We start from the raw sequence: 14331 nt of genomic DNA, 5'->3' as shown, positions 1-14331 counted from the left end.
GTAAAGGCCTACGTCTAGTTGTGATGGGATTATTGGGGTCTCGATAACCAGGGAGCTAAACACGCTATGCCTGGCTCTCGAGTTGTTGTTTCTTGTCCCTGAACTGCCGTCGGGTCGTCCCCTTATATACACGGGTTGACGCCCGGCCGGTTTACAGAGTCCCGAGGCCGGCTCATACAAGTGTCCGGCTCGGTCTCTCCTTTCCTGACTTACAATACAAGTTACATGATTATGGCGGTTTACCACTATGGGCCCTAATCCGCCTTTGGGCTCTAGGCCTCTAAGCTTCAATAGTAAAGCGTCATCTTCTGGGTCTTCATGGGCTTCAATATAGTTGAGTGTGAACCGGCCCCTCCTGGGCGGTTTATACTCAGTAGTTATATCCCAACACAGATGTTCTCTTTGTTTTGCTGAAGCAGCTTGTTAAAGCATAGACCTGACATGAGGCTTACTGTTACTTCTGCTACCCTTGATCCATGAAAGGAAAACGGCCACGACCCGGACTCTGAATCGCCCCGCTGTCCTACCTTAACCCACCGCTTCGCCAGCGCCTCTCGACCGTGGCAGCAGTGATGTCACGGGCCGCGAGAGTTCAACCCGCGACCAAGGGCCTCGCCACGGCCGCGTGCTGCTTCCACATCGCCAAGTCGCCGAGCCGCCGTCAAATCACTGCATGCTGTCGCCGAGTTGCAACTGGTTTTGACCCCGAGTCATCATCGAGCTGTTGTGGTTGCCTTCAAACCGGCGCCTCCGTGGCTGAGCCGCCTCCGCGATGGCGAGTCAACGCCGAGCCATTGCTAAAGCCTCGGCCGTCGACCCGCCGGTACGCCTATGGTACTGTAATCTGGCGCTGGTTCATTTTCTGTCGCAATCCGGCTGCGCCATGAACCGCCTCTGTTGCCCGTCTCGACTGCAGCAGGGGAGAGCCGCCTGTACACCTCTGTCTCAAAAACACCGGGTTAACTAGCTGCTTTCGGAATAAACAGACAAACAGAAAAAACGCATCAAACAGGACTAGCACATACATGTGCAAGCAAGGACGAACTAGCATCGCGACCTCGAGCACAGGCTCACGCTAGCTCTGTCTTGAGCAGCCGCCGTCAACCGATGTCTGAACCATTGGCTACCCTGACTCTAGAGCTACGATGTGCTTGCCTTGAGCATCTTCTATAACTGCTACTGAGATGTACATCCAGGTTTATAAGTCGCCGGGTTCCGCCGCCGTGAGTCGCCATCACCGTCGGAAACCAGCGCGCCTCGCTTCGCTTTGACCCGCCCGCGCGTTGAGCCGGCCTTGCCTCTGCCGCCAGTCGCCACGCCTCACCTCCTGCAGCTTCTGCTACCCTGAACCGCCGTCACGGATGCTACTCTGAACCGCCGTTCGCCAACCCAACACGCCACGGCCGCTGCCTTGGGGCAGTTCTCCCGCAAGCCACCACCTTGCCGCCGCGCTGAACCGGCCACGGCCGCGCCTCTCCTATTCGCCGCTGTGGCGGACGCCTTGAGTTGCCGGGGGCCTCCTCATCCGCAGCCGCACAGAACCGGCGTAGTTGAACCACTCGCCTCCGTCTTCATTTCCGCTGCTGTGGACCGCAGCTCCGCGTCAAAAACACCGTCGCCGCCTTGCGAGTCACCGTGCTCTGTCAGTTCGAACCTGTAAGTCGGTCTCTCGGTGCCTCAAACCGGCCCGCCACCAGTTTAGCATCGCATCGCCCGCTGACCGCCTTGAGCTGCTGCTCACCTGCAAAGCACCACCGTTGCCGCGTCGAATCGCCCGTAGCGGGCCTTCTGCAACTCTGCTTCCTCGGGCCGCCGGGCCTCTCCTTGCCCCGTTGAATCGCCCCGCTCTAAACCGCCCCGCGCCCGCGCCGGTTCTGCTCCGGGGCCGCCTCTGCTGCGATCAGCTCCGGCCCCGCAGGCTCTTGACGCTCGCTCCGCCAGAGAAGGAGTCTAGCTTCCCCTGCACTCACTCTGGTTGGAAAGAAGAAAACAAAGGAAAAGTTGAGGGCTGTCTGGAAAAAAATGCTGCTTAGCTCAAAGGCAGACTACAAGCGCTACTGTTACTAGTACGTTGTATAGTACTATCGGTACTGCTTCTTACGTCAGGGTCCAGAAATCATCATCAACCATGGGGCAGAATATCAGGTGCTATTTATCTTATTTAATTTTAAGTATATCTTAATTCATCCAAGCAAAACTACTTTGCCCTGCTATATTTTATATGCAGGAGAATATTCATTACAATGTGGCATTATACCGTGGAGATGGAGGCGCGTCAACATCATTCGGCAACAGTGATTGTCGTTACTTAACGGACTCTAGCACCAGCTTACAAAGCCACAGACGACTCACCCGTCTGCTCTTGCGGCCGACTCACACATCCACTCCATCTTCAGCCACCTTGATCGGCACATTCTAAGGATTATTTATCATTGGGACAAATCAGGTGAATCTTGTCCAGTCAATTTTATTTAAACAACAAGTACTCGGGCTTGTGATATTTTTTGATGCAGGACAATTGTTCACTGCAAAAGATGACTGTCATGTCATGGAGTTTATTTAATGACTCATACCAGGAGTATACAATGAGTGTTGCGAAGATCATCAACTTGCCGCCTTGCCTACACCAGACGGCGCAATGCCAAAACTTATATGGTCACTTGGGGGCTTCCTGCTCACGGAACATAGCTATGGCTACCCCTTTGATCTAGCTATCAAGCCAATATTATCATAAGAGCACAACTCTGGTTACTTCAGTAATCCGGCTATCAAGCCAATATTATCATAAGGGGCCAAAGAGAGCCTGTTGCATAGCACAACTCAAACATGGGTATCCCTTGAGCACAGCTCACAATATCACTTGGGGGCTATGTTCGAACCATAGTCACACCTCTTGATAGGCTTAAGGCCACCAGGGAAATCACTTGGGGGCTCTGGTCGTATTCGAACCATAGCTTATACCCTCTTGATCGGCGTAAGGCCACCAGGATAATCACTTGGGGGCTCTGGTCGTATCCGAACCATAGCTTATACCCTCTTGATTGGCGTAAGGCCACCAGAGAAATCACTTGGGGGCTATGGGTTTGAACCATAGCTACACCTCATAGGCATAAGGGCACCAGGGAAATCACTTGGGGGCTTGGTCGTATTCGAACCATAGCTACACCTCTTGATCGGCGCAATGCCACAATTATGACTACTTGGGGGTTCTGATCGTATCCGAACCACTTAAACCCTCTTAATCATACATATACATCATCATATATTGCCTCATACATTGCATCATCATTACATCATCATAGCATGTATTATATGGGCACGGATATACCGGTTTATATGGCAGGAATCGGTTTTCAAACCATATTATATTATTCAAATCTTTAATAGCTAATGCGGCTGGATTTTTATTATGGTTATCAATAACCAATATTATGATTGAGGTTTTCAAAGTCGCTTCAGCGCAATGGATATAATTTATTCTACAATGGAAGGAATAGTCCCGAGTCGCTGCAGGCTTACGACCCGACACTTGGGGGCTACATTATTCAAGTTGGGATTACATCAAATACACAAGTCTCATGTCGCTGCAAGCATGCACCATGAAACTTGGGGGCTAATGCAAAGTCATTGTTTGCTCACCTTATTGAAGACCCGACTCATCACATCATAATGAGCCGGCCCTTGGGGGCTACCAATTGCTCCTATCAACAATTCAAGGTACACAAGTTTTAATCCATTATATTGAAGGGTCCACTCCTCAGTTGGTAAAGCACAAATCTCTTAACCTTGTGGACGTGGGTTCAAGCCCCATGATGGGAGTTACATTATACGATGTTATTTTCAATGAAGTATATATAAAGTCCCAGCTCAGTATTATCTTACTGAGCCGACCCTTGGAGGCTACACGTTGCTGTTAAAATCTACATGATCATATTTTTAAAGTCCCTGCTCATTATTTGCATAATGACCCGGCCCTTGGGGGCTACACTGGTTGAAGTTTTTATGAGCATCAGGCAATTACAAGTCCCAGGTTGCTGCAAACATGACAACCCGGCACTTGGGGGCTACATATGTGGAATACTCAGTTTATGACTAATGGTTGAGATGAACAACCTGGATTTCTTCAAGCTTGTGACATTCATATTGAAGCAAGACTTAAGCCGTTACTACGTTCCCTTTTTAAGACTTGGGGGTTACAAGTGATAGGAATATAAGAGGTATATTTTCAAGCTTGATGTTAACTGCAATTATGACTAGGTGCCATCAATATTTATAAACCGGCAAGTTCTACAATCTTAAACCGGCTGAAGATCGGATGAGTATTTCAAAGACCAATATTTTTGTTAAGCAGTCAAAGGAGTTATTCTTCATAATATTTCTCTGTGACAAATTAATGTCAGCAAATTGATTATGAAGCTGGCCTATTGACCCGAATTTTCTAGAAGAAGGAAATGACAAGGACTTAAGGATGATCAGGATCAGTTTAACATGGATAAATCCAAATTAAACTGGGGGCTAATGTCGGGGATATACCCCGCGGTATGACCCGGCCGGAGTTATAACCCGGCTGGGACTTGGTAAACTGACAGATGATAAACCGGCTGAGAGTTAAGACAGGTGGTTGAGACAGACGGTAAACCGGCATATGATAAATCGGCAGGAGTTAAGTCAGATGATAACTCAGCAGACAATCATAAACCGGTAGACCATCATAAACCAGCAGACCATCATAAACCGGCACCAGTCATAACCCGGCAGACAGTGATAACTGGGTTGCCAGGGGTTATGAAGCCCGAGACGTTATGAAGCCCAAGATGTGTTAAGAAGCCCATGAAGAGAAGTCCGAATAGTTAAGTCTTAAGTCCGAGTTGGACTCTACATGTAACCCGCCCCTTCAACTTATATAAGGAGGGGCAGGGCTCCCCAAAGAGGGACAAGCAACAAGAAACAATCTCTAGGGCCAGACATAACTGGGAGAGCCGGTTTACGGCGAATCCCTTGTGATGATAATGATACCTAGCCACAAACAGCATCTAGGTTTGTTACCGGATGATGTTTCCCGGGGCCCGAAGCTGTCTAAACCCTGTCTTGTGTTGCATTTTCTCGATTCCGCTCAACCCCTCTCAAGCTACCACATAGATGCGTTGGCCTCACGACTAAGTCCTCATATTAGCCGTGGCAACTCCACGACAAGAGGGCTATGCTGTTGTGATGGCGGATGAAGTAATGGAGGGATTTGAGGAGCTCGAGCTTGACTACCCTACAGGTGAACGGGAGATTCAGCTGGGTCTTGCTCTGAAGACTCCATGTCTATGGCGGAAGGAGTACATAAAGCTTCCAAACTGGACCCTTCACCTCCTCCTCCTTCGGCGAGTCAGGGCACTCCGCCTTCTCCTCCAGCGGGTGAAGGCACTCCGGCTCCTTCTTCGCCTCCTCCGACGAGCAGTCTGCCTCCTCCGGCGCGTGAGGGCACTACATCTCCTCCTCTGCCTCCTCCGCCGCGTCAGCCGACTCCGCACGTCAGCAACGGTAGAAGAGAGAAGCCGCCGGTCCGGCGGCTAGCAGTAGTACAAGCAGAGGAGCCAATCAGTTCAAATAAGATCCATCTCTCAAGGCTCCGGAGAAGTTACCTTATGAGAGGATCGACAAGGAAAACGAGGACATCAGTCGTGCCCAAGTGAGGGACTTTTTTGCACCGAAACCTCCACCTTATAAGGAAAGATAGATCCGGTGAAACTGAAGCGTACTAACGATGCCCTGAAGCGACCACCGCCGCCTCCGCCAGATTCCAACTATGAGCGCACTATTAAGAAGACATATAAGGAAGCGAAGCGGTCGGGATGTTTGAGTAGTGATGCAAGGTTAGCAGCACGAAGAAGTGGGAAATAAATTCCCCAGCTCGGCGAACAGGCGAAGCAAACATGCCCCCCGCTCAAGGTGTCTAGCGATATCGTTGCTAATCATCCGGGGATGGTGCCCGGTACCAATCTTGGTGATTACCTGCTTGATGATGTACCCATTGAATTCATGGAGGTGGACGAATTCAGATACGAGTACGGGAGGCCTCTCGTCAAACCTGATCATCCTCGTCTAACAACGATGATGCGAAGACTCTATGACTGGTACATGGAAAGATGTAGGCAGTCTGGGAGGCATACTTTGTCGATGAGAATTAAACAGGAGCACGACCTCATTGGAATGGATATTTTGAATATTGAATTTGACGAGTTATTCCAGTTATACAATCAAAAGGCCCTCAACAAAGCACTCGAGACTTGCTACTGTCTGTAAGTACTACTTTTGTAATTAAGTCTCTATATATAGCTCAGCTCTTTCATTGCATGTATATATAATTATCCTCACTATATTATGCAGATTGAAGATCGTCGAACGCAGGAAAGCAGATATCTATGACATTGGGTTCATTAACCCAAATATCATACATGAATACACAGTCAAACGCAAAGCCAAAGAGATCAAGGACAACTTGCTACAATCATTGATTAAAAATCAAAACAAAGATAAAATACTCTTTCCTTACAACTACCAGTGAGTGTTACTGTCTTGTGCATATTCGGTTTCCCTTACTCGAGGTTAATTATAGTAATGTAATTGTTGAGTTATGCATGCGTGCGCAGTTTTCACTTTATTTTGCTAGAGATTAAGCTTGAAACTGGAATAGTAACTGTCTTGGACTCTAGAAGAAAAAGTCCCGAGGAGTACGCGGACATGACTGATATGCTCCAGAGGTAAGTTCGATCGATCATTATCGCACCATATCGGCAACTTTGTTCATTTCCTGATATCAAGTAATTATTCTCTTTGTCTGGCAGGGTTTGGAAATAGTTCACTACCATTGCTCCGGCACTGTCGAAGGAGCTGCCATTTACACACCCCAAAGTAAGTACTACTAGCTAGTTCCGCGCATTTCCCATTAATTCTAGCTAGTTTCATCAAAACCATTAAGCATGCTTGATTATCAGTTTGATTGAAATCTATTCTCGTAAAGGTCTTGTGGTAGGAATCCGGGAATGATTTTTGTACATACTACGTTTGCAAGTTCATCTACAACTCGATGAAATCTAAGCGGGGGGGGGGTACTTTAAAAAAGATTTTGATGTACGTAAACAATAATATTCACAATTTTATTTTATTACCATCATTTGTGTTGAGTTTCATTCATATACATGTATTGACCCACTTCTTTAAATTAGATGTGGGAGATGCGGGATGAACTCCTACCACATGATTGCATACGAGCAATTCAAGAGGAATTGGCAGGATTCTTTCTTGACCACGTCATAAATAAAGACGGAGAATACCATGTGGAAGTTCAAATACACCTTAGATGTTAGGGCCGCAATTTGTAAGAGATCTTATATTGTATATATGTAGCTAATAGCGTCGGATAGATATACGGAAACTTGTTGTTCGAACAATCTCGTAGAGAAAGAGAGGCCGATCACTTCTCTCTGTATATGTTCATCATGATGATCTTGTGTACTTAATGGTTCCTTCATTTGCTTACTAGCTAGCGTGTCGAGGTCTCTCCATACATGTGGTAGCTAGCGTCGACCAAGCACGGAGATAAGAGAGGTCACTTCTCTCTAGCTATTAGCTAGCTAACACAATATATGGAACCCCTAAATAATTAACTCTCCAAAAACCCCTAACCCCCCCCCCCCTTAAAAAAACAAAAACCCCAGTTCCTGAGCTGCCGACACATGGATGCCATTTGGTCCCGGTTGGTGTTACCAACCGGGACTAAAGGTCCTCCTGCCTGGGCTCGCCGCAACGGCCACGTGGAGCACCATCTGTCCCGGTTCGTAAGCAAATTAACCGGGACTAAAGGTGTTGGGCTTTAGTCTTGACACATTAGTCCTGGTTCCAGAACCGGGACTAAAGGCCCTCTGGAACCGGGACAAATGACCCATTTTCTACTAGTGGAGGGAGGGAGACCGAATTGGCGAGGGATACCCCACCCCTAGGCTAGCACAAGGGGAGACTTTCCCCCTTGTGTAGCACCCCCTCCTCTCCCCTCCAACTTATATATATATTTGAGGTATTGGCACCTTTTCTCAACACAAGTTTTGGAGCCTCCTATGATTCTCTAGTTCTAGTTGATCCTAGTTGATTAATTAGAGCTAGACCCAGATCCTTTAATCCTCATAATTAGAGGCCCAGTGTGGTTCTAATCTCCTCACTCTAATTCTCCGGCAACAATTAGCTCTGGACGGTGAAATGTTGCTGGATCATGAATGCCGTACGCTTGCAACTCGCGGAGAGGCAATGCTTTCGGTCTTCCGTTTGAGGGACTGTTCCTGGGCGGTTCGCGGGATTGTTCATCTATGGTTCGAGGGACTCCAAGTACAATCTACACCGAATCGTCTTCTTCCGCTGTAACTTGAAGTCGGTAACGATCTCATCCAAACTATTTATCGCACCTTGATAGTGTTTCTGGGTGATTGTAGGGCATGAATCATCTTTTTTGTTTTCTACTATGTTTCTTAACAATGGCATCATGAGCGGTTCTATGAGTAGGTGCAGGTTTCGATCGAGATTACATGTGAATGTGAGGGTTTGATGTTCTTGCTATGCTTCCCTTGGGTGTTGCTTCGATTCAATTCAGTGACGACATGATGTAGCTTTGTACAAAAATCTGACAATCGATCGGTTCTGTCTGTTGACGATCCTCTTATAGTTCTTTGGGCTTCATCATAGTCAAGAATAGTGAACTATCGCAAACACGGGAGGGCGATGAATATGTTTGATCTTCTAGGGGGCCACGCATATTGATGAAGTTTAGTGCGGGGCTAGAGATTTTTAATTAAGTCTCTTCCCTCACACATCCCGAAAGTTAATCTAGCAACAAAATTTATTGCCTTGATGGTGGACGTAGGTAGCTAGTGTTATCCGAAAACCCTAGAAGCCATGTAATTAAAATTTGCCAAATCGATCAGAGGACGTCTAACTTGGTTTTTGCAGGCTGCATGTGATGTGATATAGCCTTCATCATGACAATGAGTTTATGTATGAGTTGGTTATATGTTGTAATGTTAAGTGGCCTGCACGTCACAGTACGACATGAGGGCTGGAGCCAAGGGATTGTCTTTTTAATGACATGTGTGTCAACCTCGTTATTTATTCAACGGACGTAAGACAGAGGAACCCGGAGCTTCACCAGATGCAGGATAACAAAAGTGTTGTCATGGCGGTAGTTTTCAAAATTGTCGCCACGACAATGTTTTTTGGAGAATTTTCATGAAGGACCATGGGGACATTCCCGTCGCCTAGGGCTACACCATATCATGCTATTATGAATTGCATGGGATATTTATCCCTTTGTTGTTCCCGCCCTTTGATTGTGCAGTAGTCGATTATTAGGGTGATCTCTCACTGAAAATATCAAGTTAAAATGTGCTCTTTCGAGTGTTGCAACCGTTTATAACACATAGCTTTCCGTAACAAGTGTTTTCTAGTGTTAAGTGCTGCAGGGTAAGAGTGTTTAAGCCTCATGCAAGGAAACAATAGGCATAATGGACAACATGTGCGTCAGACTCGGGCACCAAGATGGTTATTGGCATTTTAATTCTCAAAAAATTCAATTGAAGCCTGAAAATCATGAAATTTGGCATGGTGTCACATGACACCTAGAGGCAGCGCTAAATTTTTAGAATGTTTCGCAAAAGTTTCATGTAGACTGCTAGCAAGCGGGAGCATCTCCGAGAAAGGAACTAGGTTTCGAAAGGGACCATTGCTTTAATGTTTGGGCTTGAAATTTTTTTCCACACCCAGTACACACCATTACATGTATCATGTCTAAATTTAGTATTTTTCAGGATCCGTTTGCTATATTTAAGCAATTAAATGCATTTCTGGACATTTGAAACAAACAAGTTTGCATGCGAAGCAACATCCCCTTCCTTGGTTAGTGTTCAAACTTTTTCCAGACTCAACATACACTATTACATGCGACATGCCAAAATTTGGGATTGCTTCAGGTATGTCTACTATATTTAAGTCTTTAAGTGGATTTACCACCATCAAATACCTAGAAATCTATTTGATATCCTAAAAATAGCTAATTTACACTAAAAAGGGCCAAACTCTTACGTGAAACTTTAAATGATGTAACTTTAATGTACAAAAAGTAGTTGGCTCCGTAAGACTAAACCAAAAACACTAAAAGCATTGCATTACAAAAAATGGTAGAGAAAAAATACCAGTGGCGGGCAGAAAATATGCGCCCCCCACTGGTTGGGAAAAGTTAGCAGTGACAAGCAGAAAAAGATATTAGTAGCGGGCGCAAAACCGCGCGCTATTGCTACTTGTGTTACCAGTGCGCGGGCGCGTATTAATGCCCACCACTGGTTTTTTTGGACAGATTTGCCACATGATCAAATAATCCAGTGACGGACACGTATTGCTGCTCGCCACTAGTAACATTTGTCTCACGACAAATCTGGATATCTGTTACCAGTGGTACCCGCCACTGGTAAGCCCATATCAGCGGCAAGTGAGTTTTTGCGCCTGTCACTGGTAATTTTTGTCAGATTGGCAAGCCCTAGGTTGCGCCCGCCACTAATGTGAGTTCACCTATAAGCCTTTTCTCAGTGTGAACAATCCTCTCAATCAAAGAAGCCCTAAGGGCTCATTTTATTAAAATATAGGATTATTGTCAGGATTTTCGATTCGTTTGATAGCATCACGGGAAAGCAAAGAATTATTTTCAAGAAGTTAGAGTGGATGTACAAAGAAATCTTTAGGAAAAATCCCTACATGATTCAGTCCTATAAATCAAACGAATAACATAGGAATTTCTTTTCTAATAATTTCTTTTTTAGAAAATCCTATAAAAATTCAAATGAATCAAAGTATCCAAAGTACACATGCCTCAGTTAAAAAGTGGATTTTTATATCAGTTTTGCAAAAAAAAGTTTTGCTATCTGTCGTGTCACGCTACTCAATTTTGCAACTAGAAGTTTCAATTATTCAAAAATGCCATCATTTTGTTCAGTCTGTGCGAAAAAATGCCACTCGGCATTGATGTCGTTGGGTCAAAGCCCATTGACGAGGGTAAAGTGACCAAAATAGTCTTAGACCCCACTTATCAATATTTCCTCTACAACTCACTATAACCTATGGGTCTTAGTTCAGAAAGAATGAAATTAGAAGGTAAAATAGCTTCACGTGCGGGTATGTGTTGTTATTTTTTTTTCTTCTAATTTAATTATCCGTGTGTTGACAATTAGGACCCGTAGATTATAGGAAAAGCCCTAGCAAGGGGGTCCTAGGGTATTTTGGTCACTTCACCCTAGTCAGTAGCCTTCAACAGGACCACAACATATATATAGGGATTGACTATTCGTCACCCTGGGTGAAAAATAGTTATTCTTCACCCCCTTTATTTTACCATCAATGCAACGAAATTTTATATTTCGTAAGTTTTGTCTTATTTCCGACGTAAAAAAAGACTGTAAGAAAATATATAATCGCCATAAAAAATATTTTATGTTATATAAAATTACAAACGTAAAAACATAGTGTAAAACATACAACAAATTTTCTTGTCTTATGACCACTGTTCAAAAAATCTTCTGATTCAACGATTTATCATCGATTTATCGCTACTCATGGGGTGACCGATAAGATTATGCCTTATCTTCACCGTTTATCGTTTGGGCCGTTTTATCACTCTAACAAACGATTTATTAGGAATCTACCGATAAATGAGACCTATTCCTAACATTATATTTGCAAAAACTATGTTCACTTGTGTTTTGTGGACCTTGTTTTGCAATATGTACTATTATCTTATTTTGTTTGTCATTATAAGAGGATTCAAAAACTAGGAATCAGGTAACACTTCTGTCCAATATTATTTTGGTGTTGAATATAACATATTTTAGTGTTGGGAACCTGAGATTTGCAAAATATGGCCGATTAATAGTCGATCGATAAAATCGATTAATCGTCCGATTCCCGATTAATCTCTAATCCCGAGCTGACCGAGACGCTAACAATAAGCGATATCAAATTTTACGTAGTGAATCAATAGAAATGTAACTATTTGAATCAATAGAGTGGTATGTTTGAGCACACGCTTAATAAAATGATTATTATAGTTTTTTTTCGAGGATACGCCAATGGCGTACCTTAGCTTTATAGAAGGGAGAAAATATGTACAAGAGATTACATGTCGCTAGTTAGGAGTCACAAGCCGACCCTAACCAAGCCTCCACACCACTCCCTGGCTCTACGCGACTACTCTATAATTGGTTCTCCTCCAAAAGCTCCTGTCATGGCCCAGGTCCGTAGCTCATCTAAGATTGAGTCTACCGTGTTCCACTCGTTCTTGATCGTGCCCGTGCCGAAGATCCTTGCATTCCTTTGCTTCCATATCGTCCAACAGATTAGCATCACGAATGTGTCAAATCCTTTCCGAGACTGCTTATGAATTAGCTTTCTCGTATCCGTCCACCACTGTACCAATCTAGAGTCGTTGGTTGGGCAAAGGTCGGCCGTCAACCCCATCATAGTAATACAGCGGAACCACACTTGCCGCGAGAACACGCACTGCAGCAAAATGTGGTCAACTGTATACTCCTCCTGGTCACACATGTAACATTTCGATGCTCAGTCTTGCAATCCGTGCCTAGCTCTCCCGTCCGAAGTCCAAAGACGATACTGCACCGCGAGCCACATGAATAACTTGCATGCAAGCGGTGCCCAACACTTCCATATTGCTCCGAAGCAGTGAAATCTGACTCCTCCCTCGCATAATATCTTGTACACAGATGATGCAGTATAGACTCCAGATGTGTTCCAAGCCCAGATTGGGCGGTCCTCGACCTGAGCGTCCAAATGAACTTCCAACAGAATCTCCCAAAGTCCGATGAACTGGGCGAGGCCCTCAGTGCATAGCTCTCCCACAACATCATCCATCCATGAATGCATGTGCATCGCATCCCGCACAAGTCTCCTGTTTACCACTTGAGTCTGCACCTTTGCCACGACTAAGGGTGCAAAATCTTTAAAATAGCTGCTCCATGTATCCATGGGTCTTTCCAGAACAAGGTCTTGCTTCCTGAGCCAACTTTCCATTTGACTAAACTCCCAAAGGCTTGGTCCACCTTCTTGTCCGCGGTCAAGTTGAGGCCTTGCCACGGTGTGTAATCATCCGTGCGTCTAAGCCATTTCCATCTTAGTCTTAAGGCGATGCCATGTTTAGACATGTCTATAACACGGGAGCAACTAATTAACGAGCGCTCCTTCGGGAGCCTCACAACGATCAGCGCCACTTGTCGCGCTCACAGCCATTCGCCACGTGTCGCGCTCTGGACGCTCCCTTCGGATTTTGTTTTTTTTTTACGCACGCGTTTTCGGCTTTTTCAAAGGTTTTTTTTCTGGTTTTTTTGACGTTTTGGTTTTTTACCGGTCTTCCCTAGCTTTTCGACCAAAAAAAATATTTCGAATTTTTTTCTGCGCAAAAAATGCATTTTTTTCGTGAGAGTCACGATTTTGTTTTCACGAGAGGCACGGTTGTGCTTTCGCGAGAGGCATGGCCGTGCCTCTTGGAAACGAAAAAAGAAAACATGTTTTTTGTTTTTTTTCCTTTCGCGAGAGGCACGGTTTTGCCTCCGCCAGAGGCACGGTTGTGCTTTCGCAAGAGGCACGGGCGTGCCTCTTTCGGGAAGGGAAAAAAATGTGTTTTCTGTTTTTTTCTTTCTTTCACGAGAGGCACGGTTTTGCTTCCGCCAGAGGCACGGTTGTGCTTTCGCGAGAGGCACGGACGTGCCTCTTTCGGAAAGGGAAAAAAACGCGTTTTCTATTTTTTTTCTTTCGCGAGAGGCACGGTTTTGCTTCCGCCAGAGGCACGGGCGTGCCTCTTTCGGAAAGGAAAAAAAACGCGTTTTCTATTTTTTTCTTCCGCGAGAGGCACGGTTTTGCTTTCGCCAGAGGCACGGTTGTGCTTTCGCGAGAGGCACGGGCGTGCCTCTTTCGGAAAAGGATAAAACACATTTTCTGTTTTTTTCTTTCGTGAGAGGCACGGTTTTGTTTCCATGAGAGGCATGGTTGTGATTTCGTCAGAGGCACGGGCGTGCCTCTTTCGGAAAGGGAAAAAACTCGTGTTCCCGGTTCGGTTTTTTCGTCGGTTTTTTTCGTCTGGTTTTTTCGTGAAAAAAAAGTTTGTCAAAACCTATCAACATGGGATCTAGTTTTGAAGATCTCGACGCGAGGAATCCAATAACGAAAACGATTCGAGATTTGGACGCACGGTTTAAGAGATAAAACATTTTGAATAAACGGATCTACAAAAAAAGGAAAAAC

Source organism: Triticum dicoccoides, chromosome 6B (genome assembly GCF_002162155.2).
Source record: "Triticum dicoccoides isolate Atlit2015 ecotype Zavitan chromosome 6B, WEW_v2.0, whole genome shotgun sequence".
NCBI classification, from domain to species: Eukaryota; Viridiplantae; Streptophyta; class Magnoliopsida; order Poales; family Poaceae; genus Triticum; species Triticum dicoccoides.
The sequence above is the reverse complement of the archived record's forward strand: the minus strand, read 5'-3'. Positions refer to the sequence as shown.